Genomic DNA, 24,177 nt, shown 5'->3' on the forward strand with positions numbered 1-24,177 from the left:
TTTCACCAGTGTCCGTGCTCCAAAGTCCAGCCTAGGCATTATCTCCTGCTGAACTTAGTCCCCAAGACTGGGTAAGGCACCGTTCCTCTGGCTTTCTGTAAACCATCAGTCACCAGTTGAGTCAATTCCAACTCATAGTGATCCCATGTGTCAGAGTAGAACTGAGCTCCACAGGGTTTTCAGTGGCTGATTTTTTGGCAGTAGATTGCCAGGCCTTTCTTCTGAGGCACCTCTGGGTAGACTCAAATCTCCAATCTTTCTGTTAGCAGTTGAGCACATTAACTGTTTGGACCACCCAGGGACTCCCCTGACTTTCCATGCTATCTTTCAATTGTAGGGAGACAAGTCTGTCTCTTCCATTAGATCTTGAACTTCTTAAGAGTGGGAACTGTGGATAATTCATCTCTTATTCCTACCTTCTAGCACATTGCCTGGCATACAGAAGGTACTTTATAAAAATTGTTGAATGAATTAATTTATTAGAGGCCAAGGACAGCTTTCTAGTTTGTGGGCAATTGTTTTTTTTCTGTGCTTGTCCCAGCAATTTATACCCCTCAGCCCCTGTATATGAAAACTTGTTTGAAAAAGTTAGCTTTTCAACAGTGGGGTGAAGAATTTTACACATTAAGAAAGACTTAATTAAAGCATTGAGCTTATTTACTTTTTTGACTTGGATTAGTAGTTAAGCTTACTGATAGGGGCTGAAAGAGTCTGAAGATTTAATAAGAACCAGCGAAAAGCCATGAAGTGCGTTAAGGAACACGATAATATGTTCCTGCAATTGAGCTGATGTTATTATTACATAAAAATACTCAACTTCCATGTTTTATAAACTCTTTTCTCATAAGGGAAAATATGGCCTTGCTCTTTAAAGCTGGACTTGGAGTTCCAGAGGGTTCTCCAACTTGCAGTTTTGTGCTGGACCCACTGCCCTTGACATTGAAATCTAGAAGTTGTGCTTTCTGAACCCGTGGGCTTGAGTTCTTGTAAGTGCAACACAAAACCAGGTACACACACACGTGCACACGTGCGTGCACACACACACACACACACACACAGCCTATTAATTAAAAACAGGGGTGTCTGCAAGGGACTCTTTGTAGCATTCTAGTCCCTACTTTGGATGATGGTCACTGGGCATGTCCACTCTGGACAGGCCATTGAATTGCATTCTTAGGAGTTTATAGCTATGATTGGTGCACTTTCCTGCGTGTATGTTATATAAAAAAAGAAAATATATGCATTAATTGGATACTCAGGAACTTAGCATGATGATAATGATGATGATGATGAAAATTCCATTTGTTTTCCACCAGGTCCCTCTATGTTATGTGACTTTTGATCAATAAAAGCAAAAACACTGTTTTCAGTACAGTCCATTTTAGTGAATGTTCTGAAGACATGCAACCAATTTTTGGAACCAGCAAATCAGTGTGAGGCTTTTTAAAAACATTGCATAGCAGTAGTATATGTTTTCTTCATTTACAGGGAAGAATAAGAATAGAAGGGGCATATTTTTCTTCACATATATTTGTTCCCGAGATACTATTAACAGAAGGTGAAGTTGGAAAGAATTACCTGCATGATATGTTTCTAAAGGAAACCAATATTGGGTTATTATTTGAATATGAACTTCTCATTATTTTTGTAGTTACTCACTAACACTTTTCATAGAATTACACAGAAACCTGAGCAATGAAATAAAACTGTTCAAAGGTTTCTTAAATCAAAGTAAAGCCTTACATTACATCTGCTACAGAATCATAGCTAACACCTCCATGCTTCTGGATGTTTTATTAAATGTTTAAGGCTTCCCCCCCGGACACGACAGTAATTCTAAGCAAATGATGACTGTCTCAATGAATAGTTCATTCTTTGTGTCCATGAATACAGGCTTTCTTTCTCCTATCCTCTGCAGCTCTGTTGTGTAACACAAGGAAATCAACATTAAGGTAGTAGAACTGGTGAGCTGATGGGTTTAGTGGGATGTGGAGAAGGTCCACTCACTCTCAAGTCATTACATCAAACACCTATTTGGGGTACCAGAATTTTGGTGGTTATAACACAGTCAAATTCTTCCATTATTCCTATGTCATCCCATCTTCACCTCTATCCCAGGTGGAGAAACCTTGCCCTACTTCTATCTGATCAGTATAATTACTGCCTGGAGGCATTGGACTGTTTATGTCTCTGGCCTCCAACAGACATGCTTCTCTGTTCTCAAAATTAAAATTTTACATTTAGGAGGAGCCCTGGACTGCTAACCAGATGGTTGGCAGTTCAAACCTACTAGCTGCTCCACAGGAGGAAGTTGTGTGAGCCTGCTTCCTTACAGCCATGAACTGACAAAGACTGGAGAAACCCCGAGAGTATGGCCTCTGAACACCCTTGTAACTCAGTACTGAAGTCACTCCTGAGGTTTACCTTTCAGCCAAAGATTAGATGGAAATATAAAACAAACAATAATGCACGTAGCTCAACCACGTATATAGACAAAATCGGCACACCAGCCCAGGGACAAGGATGGGAAGGCAGGAGAGGACTGGAAAGCCGGATGAATGGAAACGGGGAACCCAAGGTCGAGAAGGGGAGGGTGCTGACATGTCGCGGGGGTGGCAACCAATGTTAGGAAATAATATGTATATTAATTGTTTAATGAGAAATTAATTTGCTCTGTAAACTTTCACCTAAAGCACACACACACACACAAAAAGAAAGATTATAGCCTTGGAAACCATGTCCTTTAGAGTCACTCTGAGTCAGAAGTGACTTGAAGGTAACAGGTTTGTTTTCTTCTGTTTATTGTTCTTATGGGGGCAGTGGTGGTTCAGTGGTAGAATTCTTGTCTTCCATGTGGGAGAGCAGGGTTCGATTCTGGCCAATGTACCTCACGTGCAGCTACCATCCGTCTTGTCAGTGGAGGCCTGCATGCTGCTATGATGCTGGACAGGTTTTAGCAGAGCTTCTAGACTGAGATGGGCTAAGAAGAAAAGCCTGGTGATCTATTCCAAAAATTAGCCAGTGAATGGATCACAACAGTCAGATCCACCACTGATCAGTGGGAGAACACAGGACTGGGCATAAATTTTGTTCCGTTGTGCACGGGGATCGCCATAAGTTGGCAGCCCACTCAGCAACAGCTAACAACAGCAACATCCTACACTTTAGCAATCAAAGCATTTATTTACCTACAATTTACACATGATCAAGTCATATTCTATTCCTTAAAGAAATAAATACCATGAAGCCAATGACTGTGCTAGCCACCTTTCAGGGAAAGGTGATCTGGTGCTGGTGGCCAAGCCAGCTCTGCTGTGCCGTTTAAAGCCTCCAGTGACTTATTCAGAAAACAAATCATGAATGTGTTTGGGTGTGAAAATGATTTAGCTTCAAGTTAGACTTTAGTGCAATCCCGATGGCTTCCTTTACTACCAGGATCTGAGTGTAGTGTAAAGACAGATGGGAGTCGGGGAGAGGACTCCCACCTTCTGCTTGATCAGCAAGGGAGTGGGTTTGGCAGTGGAGTGTAGGCTTTGCCATCCTCCAAACTAATAAGCAGCAGATAAGCTCAGTGAACCACTCCCTTTGGAAAGCTAGCCACTGCCCCGCTGACATACGCTCAGTTGTCAAGAGTTCTGTCTTTAAGCCAGTTCCATTCCCATCACAGTCCATTAAAGGCGTGTATTTCCAGAGTTAGCTCACTGTCTGCTGTCAGAAATCACTGTCAGGGCAGATACTCTGGTAGTCAGAATGAGAATGGAAGAAACAAGTTCTGCTGATTTCCTTTGACTTAACAGTCTTCCTCCCCTCCCAAAGTGTGGGGGTTGGGGGAGGACTCATATCAGATAGAGATTACAGTCTGCAAGGTGCAGGATTGACTCCTATTTAATATGTGAAAAAGGTGGCTTTCCTCTACTTTCCTCTACCCTAACCTCCCTCTGACCCCTGAACACCTTCCTTTAACCAGCTCTTTCCTCTTGCTTCTCAGGAAAGCAGGAAGCTTTCTAAGGAGCATCACAGATTTCCCCAGCTCTCAGCTTCTATGGTTCTGGAAATGCACTCATATTAGGAAAAAGTATAAGGTACTTGAAAAACCTCCAGGGAGTTTTTCTACATGGGGTTTTATTAATGAACAACACCTGATGAAGGAGGTCAGCAATCTTTGAGCAGTGTGGGTGCAAGAACTGTGCCTGCCACCCCCTTCAGTCTCTCCTTTCCTTTTTGTCGTACAGAACAGTGGTCACCAAAGATTGCTGATTGTGCATAAACCAAAAAAAAAAACAAAACAAAAAAACCCACTACTGCCTAGTCATTTCTGACTCATAGCAACCCTACTGGACTGAGTAGAACTGCCCCACAGGGTATCCAAGGAGCGCTTGGTGGGTTGGAACTGCCAACCTTTCGGTTAGCAGGTGTAGCTCTTAACCACTAACCAGGGTTTCCAACCCTGGTTCATAAAGTCAGTAGTAAAAAAAAAATTTGAGCACGCACCCCTCATATATGGATATTTATTTATAAACCCAGAAGTCCCTGGGTGATGCAAACTGTTAATGTGCTTGGTTGCAGGTTGGAAGTTTGAGTCCACCCAATGGCACCTCGGAAGAAAGGCCCGGCACTCTACTTCAGAAAAATCAGCCATTGAAAACCCTAAGCAGTTCTACTCTGACACACATCAGGCTACCATGAGCCAGAATCAACTCAGCAACAACTGGGTCTGTTTATAAACCCTAATACATACACAGAAACCCTAATACATACACGGAAACCCTAATACATACACGGAAACCCTGGTGGCATAGTGGTTAAGTGCTACGGCTACTAACTAAAAGGTCAGCAGTTCAAATCCATCAGGTGCTCCTTGGAAACTCTATGGGGCAGTTCTACTTTGTCCTGTCCTATTGGGTCACTATAAGTCGGAATGGACTCGATGGCAATGGGTTAATACACACATGCACACACACACTCAGAATTTTACTAATATACCTTATCCATTTTAAAATGTGCAGATGACACAACCTTACTTGCTGAAAGTGAAGAGGACTTGAAGCACTTACTGATGAAGGACAAAAACTACAGCCTTTAGTATGGATTACACCTCAACATAAAGAAAACAAAAGTCCTCACAACTGGACCAATAAGCAACATCATGATAATCAGAGGAAGTATTAAAGTTGTCAAGGATATCATTTCACTTGGCTCCACAATCAACACCCATGGAAGCAGCAGTCAAGAAATCAAACAACATATTGCATTGGGCAAATCGTTTGCAAAAAATGTATTTTAAGTATTAAAAAGCAAAGATGTCACTTTGAGGACTAATGTGCGCCTGACCCAAGTCATGATATTTTCAATTGCCTTATATGCCTGTGACAGCTGGACAATGAATAAAGAAGACGAGAGAAGAATTGATGACTTTGATTTATGGTGTTGGTAAAGAATATTGAATATACCATGGACTACTAGAAGAATGAACAAACTTATCTTGGAAGAAGTACAGCCAGAATGCTCCTTAGAAGGGAGAACGGTGAGACTTCATCTCATATACCATGGACTACCAGAAGAATGAACAAACTTATGTTGGAAGAAGTACAGCCAGAATGCTCCTTAGAAGGGAGAACGGTGAGACTTCATCTCACATACTTTGGATATGTTATGAGGAGGGACTGGACCCTGGAGAAGGACATCATCCTTGGTAAAACAGAGGGTCATTGAGGAAGAGGAGACTCAGCAAGATGGATTGATACAGTGGCTGCAACAAGTTGCTCAAGCATAACAACGATTGTGAGGATGGCCCAGGACTGGGCAGTCCTTGGCTCTGTTGTACATAGGGCTGCTATGAGTCAGAACTGACTCAACGGCACCTTACAACAACAACAATATAAAATGTAAACAAATACAGGAAATAAAAAGAGACTTAAAAAAATACTATTTCTAATAACTTCTCTTTATGTCTTAAACTCTTCTTCTGGTGCATTCTCTCTACTTTGGAACTCACTGGTGTAAAGACAAGGAGAGAAAACCATAACACTAGAAGTAAGGAAGGGACCCAGAGATTCCTTTCAACAAAACCAGCAATGATTCCTACAGGTGGGTTCAACCCTTTTCGGTGGGTTAACAAGTTCCTGTTTTTAACATGGGCATGTGAGCCAAGCCCTCTGTCTGATTCAAAGCCTGTCTCCTTATACTATTTTGCCCCGAATAGCATCTCCTCTCATCCATCTGTAGTCAAAACCGTCATCTCCCTTACTGCTTCTCACCTGTTGTTCTTCTGAGGCTTTCACTGTTGCACTCCTGATGAGGTATTTTCACCTGAACATCCAGCAGGCATTTCAAATCCAACATACCCACGATCATCGTCAACCACTCACACAAGACTGACACCTGAGGGGAGAGTCAGCTTTAGACTCCTTGCTCTGATTCACATGTTCACATCTAACCCACATGCCCTATTGCTTCCATCTCCTGGGTCTTTTGAATCTATCCCTTGCTCTCCTTCCTCACTGCCTCCTGCCTCTACTGCGATGGCTCCTTATGGAAATGCTCAGCTTCTAATCCTTCCTGGGGTTTGGGGTCCTGCTCACACACATCAGGATAAGCCAAACTGACTGACACTCATTGATAGATAAAGAAGTAAATTCAGAAGAAATACAGTAAAATCATGATAGAGACTGCCTTTGGGAAGCAAGGGTGGGAAATAGGCCTGGGGAAGAAGGATGACTGGATTTCAATAAACATGTATAAAGTTTTTTTTTCCCCCATATTAGAAATGACTCAAGCAAATATGACAAAATTCTTGCCCATCTGTGGTGATGGATATCTTGGTGTTTGTTTTGTATTTCCTCATACTCTCTTCTATTTTTAAAGCTTCTCAAAAGAAATTGAAGTAGCCACCCTGTTGGTTCCACCTCCCCTGGGACAGAAAGATTTCCACACATATTCTGGACCCTGGATGCACTAACTTTGGAAGAGCGGTCGCCTACAGTAACGTGCTGTCACAGTCTTTCCAGAACTGAAGGGCGAGGAAGAAGAGACGTTGGGTGTTAGCACTCCTGAATACTGACAACCACAGATTTTAACTTTAAATCACCAGGGTAACATATTTCTTGATTCAGTTATTTCTCCCCCTCCCTTCACTTTCCAGCAGCTAAAGGGTGAGGCTAGCCAAAAAAATACAAGATAAAATATGTACAAGACCTTTCTTACATGTGAAATAATCCCCCATTCTTTTTTTTTTTCTGACCCTAAAAGCTAATAAAACAAGACCCTTCACTTATGATGTAATCGCCCCTCTAGGGGTACTTTTAGAAATTGCTGATGGCCGGACTCATGCAGCCCAATTAAGTCACAGTATTTGGGCGAGGTGCCTAGGCATCCGTACTTTTTAAAGCTCCCCAGATGATTCTAGCAGGCAACCAGTGTTGATCTCTGAACTATTCTGTACTGCTTCCAATATAACCAAACCCATCCTATAGTGCTGCCAGTAGAAAAATGCCTCCTCCTGCCCAAAGATGTTTACATCACGAATCCTGGAATTCGTGAATAATGCCACCTTACAAGGCAAAGGTGATTTTGCAGATATGATTAAACGCAGGATCCTGAGATGGTGAGATTATCCTGGATTATCTAAATAGGCGGAATGTGAAGTGAGATTATCCTGGATTATCGAAGTAGGTGGAATGTAAGCACAAAGGTCCTAATAAGTAGAAGAGGGATGCAACCTGAAACTTGACTGTCCATTGCTGGCTTTGAAGATGCAAGGGGGCCCTGAGTCAAATAATGTGGGCGGACTCTTTGTTGTTGGTAGGTACCTTTGAGTTGGTTCCAACTTGTAGCAACCCATCCATCCATTCATCCATCCATCCATCCATCCATCCATCCATCCATCCATCCATCCATCCATCCATCCATCCATCCTCCCACCCACCCGTCCACCCGTCCATCCGTCCACCCGTCCATCCACCCACCCATCCATTCATCCTCCCACCCACCCATCCATCCATTTAGAAAACATTTACTGAATACCTACTAAAGGTGCGAAGCAGGGAATGTCATTTCCATTTCACTGATGGACAAACATAGGCACAGAGAAATTGACAACTGAGGCAGGATTTGACTCCTGGGCTTTCGATTCAGAGAAAGTGCTTTCTCTGTAGTATGGTACCTTTGAGGCTTCTAATTGTTAGCACCTCAAGCCAGGTGAGTAGGAAGGACAATGCCCTACCTGACCAATAGTAAATACTTTGGTGCATGAAGGACTCTAACATTCTTCAAGGCATAGAGCTGGTGAAGTGAATGTACCGTCATTACAGCTGGCTCCAGGGAAGTCCTGGCTAGGACTTAGAGTCCCGTATTTGTAGTCTTCTCCAGTCTTGAAGTACGGGATCTCTAAAAAAGTGATTCAGTCAGCGTTTGCCCTTTTGCTAACAGTGTGCCCATAGCAGCCTAATACTTGAGGTCAGAGACTGGGCTATAGCAGATTTCCAAATTTTTCAAAGCTGTGGGAAGATTTGCTTTCAAATTAAATCTGTATTGCAATCAGATGTAAAATTAAATCACTCTAGTAGAGGTAGGGATGGGTACTTCAGGACCTCCTATTTCCCCCGTCTCAACTCTGATGAACCTCCTTGGAATTCCCAGGACTCCGTAGAGAATGTTGAAACTATTACCAGTCTACAGTGTTAGGAGAGGGAGCAAATGATTGATTGCCCTAGCTTAACCATAATAAGGACCCAATTATTCTTGTACACAAGAGCATCATCTTGTACAAATCTTTCCATTTTACTCAAAGTTTTATGTCATAATATTTATTAGAAAGTGAAGGATGATAAAGATGATTGTGAAGGAAAACTATTAAATAGGAGTATTTATTGGAGGTGGTAAAGGAGAGAGTCAGTGAAAACAAGGGAAACCTTCAATGCAGTGGAATCACTAGAGGGGAACGGGGAGTGTAGACCATACCAGGTGACACTGTCAGAGGGGGTGACACCAAAATAACTATCTATAAAAATATCCCTGTAGTTAGTTATAACAATAAAAAAGCAAGGCTAAAACTTTATGCTAGTTTACTTTTTGAACCTTCGGATGTGCCCTGGCTTGCCTTATGGTGGTGCAGCGGTTAAAGTGATTAACTGCTTACCAAGAGGTCAGTGGTTGAAAACCGCCAGTGACTCCTTGGGAGGAAGATGTGGCAGTCTGCTTCTGTAGACATGTACAGTCGTGGAAACCCCACGGGGTCACTATAAGTCAGAATCAACTTGATAGCAGTGGGTTTTTAATGTGCTAAAGTCAGAGCTGGCTTTATTACTCAATCACAATGCAATGACACTTTGAATCACGGGATATCGACTGCACGGGCTACAAGTACGTGCTGTCGTTTTTGTTGCTGCTAGTGTTTTGTAGTTTCTAATTTTGTCAAATTTTCTGCTGTTTTAGCTACAATATTGTGGTAATTAGCATTTATGAACCTGTATCAATTATTCTTTTGAGAATGAAGTAGTAATTCAAGGAAAAGAGGAATGATATATGGGAGTTACTATTTGTGAGTAATATTACTACAAAAAACATTACTGAGGATTCTGTACGGTCTGGTACCAAGGAGGTTCACGAAGAGGATGACAGCATGAGTTACCACACTGGGTGACACCAACCCTAGTGATGCCACTGCTTCAGTCAGATGGATTGATACAAGAGACACAATGAGCTCAAAGATACCAACGATCATGAAGATGGCACAGGAACAGGTGACGTTTCATTCTGTTATACATGGGGTTGCCATGTGTCAGAGCCAACTTGACAGCAACAACAGTAACTTTTACTGGAGGATGCAGTGTGATTCAACAGAAGAAAGTACCTGGCTCAAAGTCAAAGAGCTCTAGCTGCCAAACCAAATAATTATTGCCCTTGAGCAGCTGTGTAACCTTGGACAAGTCACTTCACCATTTTGAGCCTCGAGTTCAAGTACTAAATTAGATAATATGTGTGGAAGCGCCTAACTACAATGCTTGGCACATGGCTGGTATAGAATAAATGTTGGTTCAACCTTTTGTGTATGAATATATTGAGTACCTTTTCGGTTGCAAGGCATTCTGTTAGGTGCTATAGGCAAAGATGAGTAAGACAAAAATCTCTGTTCTCAAGAAACTTGAGGTTATTTGGAAAAACAAGTGATAAAAATCTGAAAAGTTCATAGTACAATGACTGTTACATGGAGTATATCTCAAGCACTTAACAAGCAATCCAGACAGGAGAAATTATTATGCATTGGCATGATCCTGTAATGCTTTGAGGCATGGCTAAGATGTAGTAGGAGGGGAGACCAGGAAACCAAGGTAAGCAATGTGAGAAAGAGTGCTAGAACAAAGAGCTCAGATAGATACTCAATGACTCTCAAAATCCTTCTTACATGGTGGGAAGGTGAACGTAGGTACAGATAAAGGAACTGAGACAGGGAAGTCAAAGTTCGCGCAGTCAGTAATTCCCAGCTGTTCCCTGTCCAGCTGGGTTTCAGGCATTAAACCACATTGCCATCAGCCTTTTGTGCAATTTCTGAGAAGGGGTGTCTAGGTCAGGTTGGGCCACTCAAGTTTTAATAGGTTTTAGCATAGATGATGGGACTTGAAAATGATTGCAGGCAGAATGCTAGACAGAAGAGAAGCTGTAGGGACACAGAGGAGCATATCATTGAATTGTTTGGCCTAGCTCTTAGCGCTTGAGAAATGGACTCATGTAGATGAATTAGCAATGGTGAGCTGGTGGTTTTTCTCTAACAAGCCACGGGGAAGATGTGTCAGGCTGATTTGGACACCAGTCTCCCCATTCTATCTGCAATAACCCACAGATGACAGGCAGCAGGTCTCAGAAATGGTATTCATGTGCTGTTACCACATGCCCAACCTCAGCTCAGGCTGCCAACAGACCTGACCATCTTCTTAAATTAAAATTAAATCCTCATTTAAAACCATTGTAAGCACAACAGTAAAAAATTGGTGAAACAAAACCTTTTGTATGAAATTGGAAAGAGCTAGCAAATATTTGTCTGGGCAAATGAATGGTTTCATGTATGAGAATGAAGTAAAACTTAGATGTGTACCTTCAAAAAAAAAAAAAAAGCTGTGGGTAATTAGCTGATTGGATGAAGGACCACGGCAAGCATCTTTAGCAGAGTCTGCCGGCCAGCTTAGACACAGGGTTCTATTTGCTTTTTCCCTTTTTCAGTTAATCACTGTCTGAGAGCCCATTTATCTTATATTTGAACTCAACATATTCTAGAGCAGTGGTTCTCAAATTTTTTGGTCTCATGAGCACTTGGCCTGCTTGAAGTTGTTGGAGATCTCTGAAGAACTTTTGTTAATGTGCGAAACAACTGAGACAATTTTTATTTATTATAGCATTCATTTAAGATAACAATCAATCAACACATACTAACAGAAATAACATTTTTATGAATAATACACTTTCCAAAAAGAAATTAGTGGGACGAATGGCATTGTTTTACATTTTTGCAAATATCTTTAATGTCTGGTGTAATAGAAAACCGTCCTCATGCCTGCTCTGCATTCAATCTGATGTGACATATTGTTTGGGTTGAAGTATTTGACCATGTGGCCTCACACAGACATGTAGTTGAAACGAGAGAATATTTTAATAGTCTTTTCAGATTATGTAGCCTCTGGAAAATTCCAACCCACATGGAAGAGAATGAGAATGAAAAGAGCAGATAGCGCTTCGTATTATTATGAAGACGATTTTGACCTTGTGGATTCCCTCAAATGGACTTGGACCACACTTTGAGAACCGCTGCTCTAGCCTTTCTCTAGTTTATATGGGTCAAATGTATTTCCAGAGGACATGGAGGTTTATATTATCTGTGGGTAATTCTTTGAGTAAATAAACTAACTGTAGACTCCACATATATAATATCCAGGTTTGTTTCTAGATCTTCTAAAAGTGTGTTCCGCCTAGTTCCATAATCATTGCCCCATCACCACAGCACACACAAATCCGATAGCCTATTTTGCAAGTACATCTGGGACTAGGAAGAGTCCGAGAAAAGATCACTCTTTAAAGTTTTTTTTTTTAATTGTATTTGTGATTTCATTAAAATATTCTTGATATTTGACAACTCTGGGTTGAGAAATATGTTTGTTAATATTTATTAATGGTAGTTAATTTATGTATGTAAAAGAATTTATCAATTGTCTCTTATAGAGCCATGTCCTAGGTAATGGGATTATAAAACTGAATCAAATGTTCCCATTATGCCAAGAAGCTCACTGTCCTTGAAATACAAAGAAGCAATTTCAAAATCACACAGTTCAAAAACACAAACTCAATAACCAATTTAAATTCCTTGGAAGAAAAAGAGCCCACTGTGGCTTGAGGGGCAATGAAATTGCTTTCCTGCTCATATTATACCCAGGAATGGAGGCAAGAAATGATGACTGTCAGAAAGCCTGAAATGAAGAGGGAATTATGGTTAATGCCCCAAGGAACAGCTTTTTCTTTCGCAGTCAGCACAGGATCTTAAAAATATTTTTCTTGAGAAATGAACAAAGGTGACATTTTTACCCTTTGGGCTTAGAGAGGGGTCAGTGCACATTTTGAAAATAAATAACTCCTGGCTGATTTGATGCAGATGTCATCCACAGCTGTCCAAGCAGGGGCAGAGGGGTGTCAACAATTGGCCACAAATTTACATTTAACATTTTGACAGAAAGCATAAAATGCAGACGACTTGTTCATAGCATAGTCTGTTTCTCTTTCTGCTGCTTATATCCTTACTTTTGTTTGCTTTTTAATATTCTGATACCAGAAAACCGAGTTGCTGTATAGGAGCTGTCATCTTTAGTCAACGTACACTTGTCAAATCTTTTTTGAATGCTTATTAGGTACTAGGTGTTGCATTGAGTGAATAAATGGTGAGTGAAACCCTAACTTATGATAGCAATTGAGCGTATATGTTAGCTTGAAGCTAACATATCATCAGCTGCTGTGAGTTACATCACATATATATTTCTCAATGAAACTGTTGATAAGCTTCTAGAGTAGTGCTGTCTAACTGAGCTTTCTGAGAATGATAGAAATGTCCTATATCTGTGCTATCCAATATAGTAGTCACTAACGAAATATGGCTATTGAACACTTGAAATGTGGTTAGTGCAACTGAGGAACTGAAGCTGAGATTTTATTTACTTTTAATTAAAATTTAAATTTAAGTTAGCCACATGTGCCTGGTAGCTACTGCATGGGCAGCACCATTTCAGAGGACTAGAACCACACAATATACTTTTGTTTTGTTTTCTAAGCCTTTCAGTGATTAAATGCATTCCAGGCATGTAATAGGAGTTTAAGAGGTACTTTGGTATTATATTATACTATTCAGTTTATTATTTAGCCTCAAACCTCAGGTAATGAGATTAACATACTACTTACTTTGCTTTGAAGAATAGATTTGAAAATTATTATAAGATTTATGGGACTAGATCTCTAATTCAGAGACCAATAAATCTTGGGAAACCTGTTGGACATTTTGGACTTCGATATACTAAAGACAGCATTTGGGCTTTTTCACGTTACAATAACCTATGAATTGAAAAATTTTACTATTAAGTAACTCTGGCAAAAAAGTGAAAGCAAATGCAGAAAGTTAAGACCATAAAAGTAAACTCAATTTCTCAGGTATAGAGAAAGTATGAGGTGGCACACATAGGCCAGAAAATACTTTGACAAGAACTCAGAAATTGAGATGTATTCATAAAGGCAGAGTATCATATACAAGTTACAGGGGATAAAAGTTTTGTAGTCAAAGATTCCTAGGATTGCTGGACAGATAAAGATGAACACACAGACAGTTATATAGCAATACAAGACTCAGAGAACAATAAAGAACGGTAAAAAAAAAATTATGAATTGCCAAATTAGGGGTCTGGAAAGAAATGTGAATTCAGAGGAAACCGGGCTCACATTGGGCAAGGGCAGTAGTAAGAATGTGGTGTTTGGGTTCAGCCTAAGATCTGAAGTCTTACGTCTCTGACATTTAATCAATTCCACCAAGTTATTTAACCTGAATTTCAACTTTGTCATCTATAATATGGGGGATAACCTTAGTCAACACATGAGGTTGCTGTGAAGAATGGCATAGGACCTACATACAACACAGGAGGTACTCAAGATTACTCATGTAGTTGTAACTACCACCAGGATCTTTTGGAAGCAGAGCAAATATAAGAAATGTGTGATGGTGTTAGTGGTAGGCAATGAGTAAGCGAATTTGACTTGAATAGAAGCTGAAGTAAATAGTGTGAAATACCGTATTGTTACGCAAATAACGTGCACCTTCAATGTTTGTTTGCCAACTGCTCCCACCCTCACCCAGAGTTATTTTCATAAGCACAACTATGATAATTTTTTATGTATTGCTCTTAAAAAAAAATAGCATAGGTAGTTTAGGAAAATACCTGGGAAGGGGGGGGAAGGCATAGTTGGCAAACAAATGTAGAACGTGTGCATTATTTGCATAAAAATAGAGTAAGTTTTAACAGGTAAGATGGACCCACATAATTTCTTTTCCTTGAACGCCTGATAAAAAATTTGGTTTGACTGTCATACATAATGGGAAAAACTGTAGGCTCATGACAAAAGCAGTAGCTAAGTAGATTAGTTCGGAACATCACAGAAGATAGACGGGAGGAGAAAAGAAAAGAAACTAGAGGGCCTTTTCGATAATCGAGGTATGAGAAAATCACCTTGACTAAGATGGTAGCTGCAGAAATGGTAAGAAAAGGTCAAATACAGGAGACGCTTTGAAGAAAGATGGATTAAAGTTGAGCTTCCCAACCTGTATGCCCACGTGTTATATGTGAGCTGAGATACAGATCCACTAAGGTCTTGGGAGAAGTGGGGATGTCACCCCACATCACCTAATCACTTCTAGATATGAGTAGCCTCTTTTGTTTATCCCTCTCTGATTAATCAAATGTAATAATTTCTTAAGTGGGATGTGATACAAAAACTTCTGATAATCTCTGAAATAAAGTACTTAGTACCAGACTGTACATAAGCAAAGAAGGGAAGAAAGAGTTCTTCAAGACAAGCTCTGTGGTGTTAAATGAAATGGCATAGGTGGGAAAAGGAACTGGTTCAGAGATGTTTATTTTGAATCTTTGAGTTGCTGTGCATATGAGATATTTATATGAAAATGCTGTGCATATGAGATATTTATATGAAAAATAGTTGAGAAAACAGGATTGGAACAAAGACGAAAGTTTTTTTTTGTTTTTAGAGGCAGGGATTATTGGCATTGATAATGAAAAAATATATGGGCATATAGTCAATTGCATTTGGCTAGAAAACCATGAGAGTGTGTGGATTAAAGGACTGATATCAATGTGTCTGTATCTCCTTTGCTTTGGGTCTCTTCTGTTAATTATTTTCATCTTCATCTTAGACAAAGATATAGAAGGCATTCTGATATTAAAAAATTACAAATATGGGAGGAGTAGCTAATGTATTGGGTGATACAATCAACATCCAGCATGATTCGTTGACCCTAAATTAAGAAGATAACAATAAACAAGAACAATATGAAGTCCGGCATCTATATATGTTAAAAAAAACTCTTTGCTGTCAAGTTGATTCTGACTCACAGCAACCCTACAGGACAGTGTAGAACTGCCCCATAGGGTTTCCAAGGAGCACCTGGTGGATTCAAACTTATGACCTTTTGGTTAGCAGATGTATCTCTTAACCACTATGCCATCCAGGATTCCCATATATATATAAAATGTGGCACAAGATGGTAGGCCCCTAGTTTTATATCCAATGATGTATCATGGCTGCTAAAAACTAACTACATTATAATATGAAATAGAAATAATCAACTCAAGAAAGGCAATTGTATTCTCTGCTTCTGATTCTTAAAATTTTAAGAGAAGAATTCATAGATTGGATTGAGTCCAGTAATGGATGACCTGTTATAAAAGATTGAAAATGATGTCTTCTAAAGATCTACTGACAAAACTAAGAAATATTTAGAAACTGTCATAAAATATTTGAGAGGCAGTCATGCCAGAAAGCAAAGAAAAATGTTCTTTATTGCTTCACAGGCCAGAAGGAGGACCAACGGATGAAAATTACAGGAAGGCAGAGCTGGCTTAATATGAGAAGAAACTTGGACATGTCCAAAAAATGAATAGGTTAACTTTCAAGGTAATGAGCTTTCTTCTATTGAAAATATTCAAAGGGTGATTAGACGATCAACTTAAAAGTGGGGACAGGATTCATGTTTGGGTGTGAGATACAAATCCTGGAGCCACCACTGAATCCCCTGCTAATGGTAGACAAATGGCTGGGTCCTTCTGGCCTTCTAATTAATGTTAATTAGGGAAAACATTTTGATCTATGCACCCAGGGCCAAAGTATTAGAAGCCTAGGAAATAGAAGACCAGAAGCTTGAGGACGGAGCTTCAGTGTGTATCAGCAATTGGGAGACAGAAGTACGAGGAGCAGTCAGCAAAGAAGAATTAAATCTAGTGGTTGCGTGAGCGGCTCTGGAGTTAGATTCCCTGCTTAAAACATGTGGATAACAACACTTTCTTTTACACCCAACCACTAGCATGGCTGGGTGTTCAAATGGTATAATGCATATAAATCATGGAGTAGGAGCTCCATGTGTATTGGCTATTATTACTGCTGAGGTAAATTTTAAGGAAACCTGAGAGGAAAAAAGAAAACACTTTGTTAGGGGAATTTTTAGTTTCTTCCTTTGGGTCTCTCCTAAAGGGGGAAAAGTTCCCCAATTGTAACCTGGCATAAATTAGGATATTTAATTAAAGTTAAGATCAATTTGTTTGCAATACTTGTATGGGCTACTGCATCTACCTCCTGAGAATGTGACAGCAAAGAGCAGCTATTGTGTGAAGAGAAAGCTGAATGAAGACAATGAAGTCTTTGTAGTCAAACTGGAACTATTACCAGAGGTGCAGGGAGAGAAAAAAGGAGACGTCAAAATATCTGTGTGTAATTTCTACAACGGCCACCATCAAACCAGCAAAAAGCGTTTCTAGTGGCTTATTTCAGAAAACTCAGCAAACATAATTTAAGTAATGTAGTTTAGGAAGGTGTATTAAGCTCACAGGAAAGTTGAAAGGGTGCCAGGGTGGGGCTTTATGTACTGTTTACTCTTGCCTGTAACTGCTAAACCTTCAAACCACTTCCCCTTCTAACACATGAAAAGCTCATTGTCGCATGTGAGAAGAAGCTAGATATTTCTGCACATGCCAGTGACCATCATTTGGTCAGCACAGGCTACTTACCAAGCCTGGGGCATAATCAGTAATCACTCCAAAGGAGGTCTCCAGGCTTCAAGTCTGGGAGACAGGCATCTTAGGAGGGGGCCTAAGCTTCGATTCCACTCCTTTGCTTTGTTGTTGTATCACTCAGGTCTGCACATATCCCTCCCCACCCCCCCTTCCTGTTTATTCCCACCTTCTTCTTGTCCACTTCCTCCTTTCTGTCATTCCTCAAAATGCAGAGTTGTAGATAGGCAGTAAAAAGGGAGGGAAGTAGGGTCAAGGTTGGGAGTGAAAGTGGAGTTCTACCCAATTTCCTTTTTTCTCCTCACCTCTAAGGGTAGCTCTGTGGAGACAGAGGGACAGATAGGGTTGAGTTGATTGTGCCCTGTATGACCCTTGGAGGCACCATTCACAATGGGTGCATGACACAGACCACTTCCCAGAGGGAAATCTACCTTATTTGAAAAGCAGGTGCACTAGAAAGGAGTCTTATGGTTTTGGCTCATCTGAACTCTTCTGGCTTACGTGGCTCTTTTTGCTGGAGGGCATCTATTGAAAACCATTTGCTCAAGAGAATTTGTTATTTAAAATCCAGGTCTCCTGTAAATTTACATTAAAGCTCAAAAGAAAGTCTTATCAGGACAAAAATTTTGCATTAAGTTTCCTCTCAGCCGTATTTCCCCCCAAAAGATTTGTCATTGACCCCGAGAACATGCTTCTGAGAGCCCTCGGAACGCCTCACACGTTATTTCATATTCCAGAAACTGTAAGCAAATTTCAACAATTTTCTTAATGTTGTCAAATGCTAAAACCCAAAATTCACTGTAAAATTCATTGTAAAAGAGTTGTGTATGTGTGAGGGAGGGCACGTATTATACGATACATGCAATGTTGTATTTATAATTCAGCATGCTAATTCAACTTCTATCATAATGATAACTTGACATGACCAGCTGTTTTTCCCTAATAATATCCAAAATCCCTGAGACCCTATTACTACCCTTCCTAGGGGAGGTGAAAATATTTCTTCTGATGAGAGCTCCAAGTTATACTAACTCTCCACATGCTCTTTTCACGCGGTTGACTCTCCCATGTCACAGGCAACAGTTCTGAGAGTTGGAAGTGACTTTCACCGCAGAAAAGTGAAGATTAAATGTCCACGGACAGGGAACAGGTTAGGCAATGTGTGGTACAGTCAGACAAGGGAATGCTCTTTGTCCTTTACAAAATAATGATATAAAGCCACATGAACTTCTAGAGAAAGATGTCCCTGTTACAGAGTCAAGAAACAAAGGCAGAGCAAGGAACAGAACGTGAACAACATGATCCCATTCGAGAAAGAAAAATACAGGTTTAGAGCCTGGACCTCAGAGCCAGAGTACCTGGGTTTGAACATCCACTCTACCACTTGCTAACTGTGAGACCTTTGACAATTTGCTTCTCTGTACCTGTATTTTCCAGTCTGAAAATAGAAATAATGACAATAATCGTATCTACTTCAGAGAGTTAGTGTGTGTAAAACACTTACAACAATGCCCCCCCCATATATATACAATCAGTCATGAAATTTAGATACTCCCCAAAAGGGTGACTGACAAAAGGGCCACTTTTTGGCCTAATAGATTATAGTTCACAAATATGAGGCTTTGAAATAGTTCAAAGATTCCGGATTTTGTGTATCTTTATTTGGCTCTACACTATAGCATTTTCCACTAGAAACATACAGGGTGTGCAAGAAAAATTTATCCTCATGTAGTTTTGACACGTGATATAATCTTTAATTTGTTTTAACAAATGAAGTCTAGTATTCTATTTACCTGAAGCTCTTTTTTTGAGATTGTTATTTAGGCATGGTAAGTATAAAAAATTCAGAGTTCTGGTACAATTCAACAAACTGGATTTATGTCTTCAGGTTAACACTCAAAGTAAGGATTATGATTTAAAAAGAAAATTCTCAAGTCAAAGGGATAAAAATAGAACTTCTATGAAATAACATTTTTCCTGGAATTTTTTTCCCAAGAAGTGTATTTATAGTCATTTTTCTTAATAGGTGGACATAGGGTCTTTGCAGATGTAATCAAGTTAAAATGAGGTCAGACTGGATTAGAGTGGGCACTAATCAAATACGAGAGGTATTCATATAAGAAAGAGAGAATACACAAAGGTACACAGGGAGAATGCCCATAAGACCATGGAGCCAGAGACTGGAGTGACTTTGTACATACCAAGGATTGCTGGTAACACCAGAAGCTAAGAGAAAGGCATGGAACCGATCCCCACCTAGAGCTTTCAGAGTGAGCATGGCCTTGCTGACACCTTGCTTTTGGACTTCTAGCCTCTAGGATTGTGAAAGAATACATTTCTCTTGTTTTTAGTCACCCAGCTTATGGCATTTTGTTATAGCAGCCTTAGGAAGTGAATAGAGGTCTACTATAGCATTCCACCAGAAGTCCTGGTGGCTCAGTGGTTAAAGCATTCAGCGGCTAACCGAAAGGTTGGTGGTTTGCATCTACCAGCCGCTCTATGGGAGAAAGATGTGGCAGTCTGCTTCCTTAAAGATTTACAGCCTTGAAAACCCTATGGGGCAGTTCTACTCTGTCCTATAGGGTTGCTATGAATCGGGATCGGCACAGTGGGAGCTGGAATTTTACCACTTTTGAATAATTACATGGGCAAGTACACACATCCATGGTCAATTTCAGCAAACTTATTCAATAAACATTTACTGAGCCCTGGTGGCACAGTAGTTAAGAGCTTGGCTGCTAACCAAAAGATCAGCAGTTTGAATCCACCAGCCAGTCCTTGGAAACCCTGTGGGGTAGTTCTACTCTGTCCTATAGGGTGGGAATCGACTTGATGGCAATGGTTTTGATTTTCTTTGGTTTAGTATGTTCTCATACCACTTTATGCTTTTAGAAACATTTGAACTTAGTAACATTTGAAAGCCTGAACCACTGGCAGTGTTTTCTTTTCTCAGCCCTGGGTGCATTTTCCTGTATTTTTCAGACAGCCTGTTTTCCCTCTTCTGAGGTCTGTGGAATTCGTCCAGCAGCTTAAAAGGAGTCCAAGCAAGCCTCTTCAGTTTCAGGCAGTAGAGGAAAACCATTCCTATTTAAGGGAACACCTACTGTCTGGCCACTGTTTGGGTAGGTAGGGTGTTGGGTAGAGGCATTCCACAATAGTGACCAGTTTTTCCAATGTCAAGGCCTCTGATTCAGATTTCCTGATTATAGTTGCTTCTCTCAATCATCCCATATTCCCAAAGAAATCCCAGATATGTCTAAACATTGTTAGAAAGGAAGTTATTAATTTTCTTTTAAATATAAGAAGTTTGAGTCATTCAAAACCATTTTGAAGGGATTAAAACCCTTTTGATTTTAAAGTTTTGAAAGCATTCGCACGAGAAGGTTTTAAGAATTTTAGGTAACACAAATAAAATACCAAATATTCCATGACCTTTTATTCTGGGGTAGGTGCAGTATAATATTGCTTCCCTGCAATATTGGCCCCTTTGATACTCATATACACTTACTAGGTACAGATCCTCATTATACCCATTTTACAGAGGGGATACCGGAGCATTGAGAGTGAAGAAGGCAGAACCTGGACTTGTGAAAGGTAGAACCTGGATCTGCACACGGAAGCTGTTCAGAAACACTACGCAAATCCACTAGACAGATGATCTCCAGGGCAGTTGTATGAGCAGCACTGACTACAGACAGTCCCTGAATTATGAACATCCAACTTACGGACAACTTATACTCGCCACTTATACTCGCCTTTTAATGTTGTGCAAAATTGCCCTCACTTTGAAGCGATTGAACCAGCCTCTACTCCCAACAAATTCTTCATCACAATCACCTTCACTTGCTATGTGTGCAGCTTTTAAGTCACTGGAAAGGCTTCGAGCCTTTTCTTGCACTAAAGTAAGGCTAATAAGAATCGCATGCATCTGTTCAGACTTACAAATTCGACTTAAAGGCTTAAAGACACAGTTAGGAGTGTATCTCATTCATAACCTGAGGACTGACTGCCCGCACTTGATACAAGGAGACCAGGGAGGTGATCTGATAAACGTTGTTAGCCGCCGTCAAGTCAATTCTGACTCATGGCGGCCGCATGTGTGCAGAGTAGGACGGCTCCATAACGTTTTCAGGGCTATGCCTTTTCAGATCCTGATTGCCAGGCCTGTCTTCCAAGGTGCTCTGGGTGGGTTCAAATCACCAACTTTTCAGCTAGTATTAGAACGCTTAACTATTTGCATCACCCAAAAACTCCTGATGAATGGAACCCTCATCAATATTTTATCCTTTTTTCTTTATATTTCTTGATCCTACAGGGGTAAGATATTAGAGCTTAAATAAGATAGTACAGCTTTCAAAACCACCTGAGATGGACTAAAATAATCTGATTTTAAACTCCAACAATTTAAAAAACTGTCAATGGTGAGAAAACTTAGAGCACTTTGAAGTAATTTCTCTTATAGGATAGGTCTCTTAATTTTACATAAGCCAAAGAAACTCCAAAAATTGTCAATATTTAAGTTGAAACTTCAAAAGGAAGTATATAAAAGCTTTGTTTTGCTACTCTGAATGCTGTGAACACATGTAGTTTCTTGGCAGGCACCGAAATCTACCTGACTCGGCTAGATTCTTGAACATTTTCAGAAGTGTTGTCAAAATGGCCTGGCTCCTCCTTCTAAGGAAGTTTCAGTCTCTGAGGACTGTTGATTGTTGTTTGTGCCACATGACCATTCCTGTAGGCTTTTCTGTCAGTCCTTAGTCTAGATAATATTAAAAGTTATCTACCACTAAATACAAAGCAAGTTTGCTGCAGTAGCTAAGGGCTCTCCTAAGCCGCAAGTAACCAGTGTGTTCTCAGAAAAAGGTCAAATTAACAAATTTCAGAGAGGTCAAACAAATAGGTTGGCAGAGGGAAATGAATTCCTCATTACTACTTTCGGAGGAATGTGGCAATTTTGACTCTAAGTCTCAAAGATGCTGTTATGAAAGTGAACTTTAAAATATGTGAACAAAATCAGGTTGCCTAGGGAATTGTAATCAGCTACTTTTCCCAGAAGGAAGAAGCCAACATCTAGAGGGAGGAGTAAAGGGGCTGGGGGCGGGGGGGGGGGACGGGCGGCACAATCTGCCACTAGGATGGATATTTTAGCACTTGTACTAACAGCAATTCTTTCTTTGTCAAAGAAGTATAATTGAAGGAAAGGGATATACCTGTTGAAAAAACAGTTTAAATGTGACATTAATTGATTTGACTAATATTAATTAAGCTTCTGGCACAAACAAGGCTCTGGACTGAGGGTTAAACAGGCAGAGACAAATTGGACAAGGGTCTGTATTCAGATGGTTAATGCTGTAGTTGAGAAAGCAAACCAATATCAGAAACATTTTCCCGGTAACATGACAGCACAATGAGGGCACGAAAGGGGAGTATCCAATTTTGGGGGGAGGGGGGAGAAGTGATAGGGTTTAAGCCAAAAAAAAAAAAAACAAACCCGTTGCCATGGAGTTGATGCTGACTCATAGTGACCCTATAGGACAAAGTAGAACTGCCCCATCGGGTTTCCAAGGAGAGCCTGGTGGATTTGAACTGCCAACCTATTGGTTATCCTCCGTAGCTCTTAACCACTACGCCACCAGGGTTATAGCACTTAGGAATTAGAAGAGGTGACCCTTAAGTTAACAGTTAAAATATGAATGTGTCCTACGTGGACAGAATATTCTAAATATTTTAAATACCCCCTTAGAATGAACAAGGATACAATCATGTGACACAGTCTAGCACAGTGTTACCCAATACAGTAGCCACTAGCCACATGTGGTTATTGAAATGCATGTTAATTACAATGAAATAAAACCTGGAATTCAGCCTCTCAGATGCAATAGCCACATCCTAAGTGCTCAGAGGCCACATGTGACTAGTGATCACCACTTTGAACAGTGTAGATACAGAGTATCTCCTTCATCCCAGAAATTTCTATTGGACAATGCTGGGAAACTGCAAGCAGCGGGGCCCCGCTAGAGTATAAGGTCTAAGGCGGCATGTGGCAAGAGCCAAGCCTGAAGATAGAAGTTGTGGCTAAAGAATGGAGGGTCTTATATTATATCATGGAGTTCAGGCTTTATCCACTAGGCCAAATGTCAGAGAATTTTTCTGCAAACGGCCAGGTATTTTTGGCGTTTGCCACATCTACAACTATGGTTTCTTTCACAACTACGCGACTCTGCTGTTGTTGCATGAAAGCAGCCATAGACAATACATAAATAAAAGATCATGACTATGTTCCAACACTTAATCGTGCCCATGTGGAAACTGTACGCAGACCAAGATGCAGCTGTTCGAACCGAACAAGGGGATGCTGTGTTGTGTAAAGTCAAGAAAGGTGTGCATCGTGGTAATAACCTTTCACCTTACGTATTCAACCTGTATGCTGAGCAAATAATCTGAGAAGCTAGACTAGTTGGAGAAGAAGGTGGCAACAGGAATGGAGGAAGACTCATTAACAACCTGCATTGTGCAGATGGTACAACCTTGCTTGCTAAAAGTAAAGAGGACTTGAAGCACTTACTGTGAAGATCAAAGACTACAGCCTTCATTACGGATTGCACTGCAACATAAAGAAAACAAAAATTCTCACAACTGGACCGATAAGCAACATGATGATAAACTGAGAAAAGACTGAAATTGTCAAGGATTTCGTTTTACTTGGATCCGCAATCAACGCCATGGAAGCAGCAGTCAAAAAACCAAGACGCATTGCATTAAAATGTCACTTTAAGGACTAAGGTACCTGACTCAAGTCATGGTGTTTTCAATTGCCTCATAGGCATGTGAAAGCTGGACAATGAATGAGGAAGACCAAGAA

At 40.4% G+C, this 24,177-nt stretch overlaps 1 protein-coding gene and 1 long non-coding RNA gene across 12 annotated transcripts in view; one reads left to right on the forward strand and one right to left on the reverse strand.

Moving 5' to 3' along the window:
* Window positions 1-24,177, reverse strand: part of FYB1 (FYN binding protein 1) — a 193,421-nt gene that overhangs the window by 148,184 nt on the left and 21,060 nt on the right. The window lies entirely within an intron of this gene.
* The window catches only part of LOC111749954 (uncharacterized), a 67,748-nt gene that overhangs the window by 3,180 nt on the left and 40,391 nt on the right, over window positions 1-24,177 (forward strand). For 2 of the 7 annotated variants that reach the window (XR_010318414.1, XR_010318413.1), the window contains exons 2-6: window positions 4,567-4,712; window positions 5,007-6,087; window positions 6,865-7,091; window positions 16,104-16,206; window positions 20,298-20,437. This is a non-coding gene — a long non-coding RNA (uncharacterized LOC111749954). Of the gene's footprint in view, window positions 1-4,566; window positions 4,713-5,006; window positions 6,088-6,864; window positions 11,124-16,103; window positions 16,207-20,297; window positions 20,438-20,856; window positions 22,388-24,177 lie in introns of those variants that run through there. The other 5 variants (XR_010318417.1, XR_010318418.1, XR_010318412.1 and 2 more) reach the window with 5 other exon arrangements.

This window comes from Loxodonta africana, chromosome 2 (assembly GCF_030014295.1).
Source record: "Loxodonta africana isolate mLoxAfr1 chromosome 2, mLoxAfr1.hap2, whole genome shotgun sequence".
In the NCBI taxonomy this organism is placed as follows: Eukaryota; Metazoa; Chordata; class Mammalia; order Proboscidea; family Elephantidae; genus Loxodonta; species Loxodonta africana.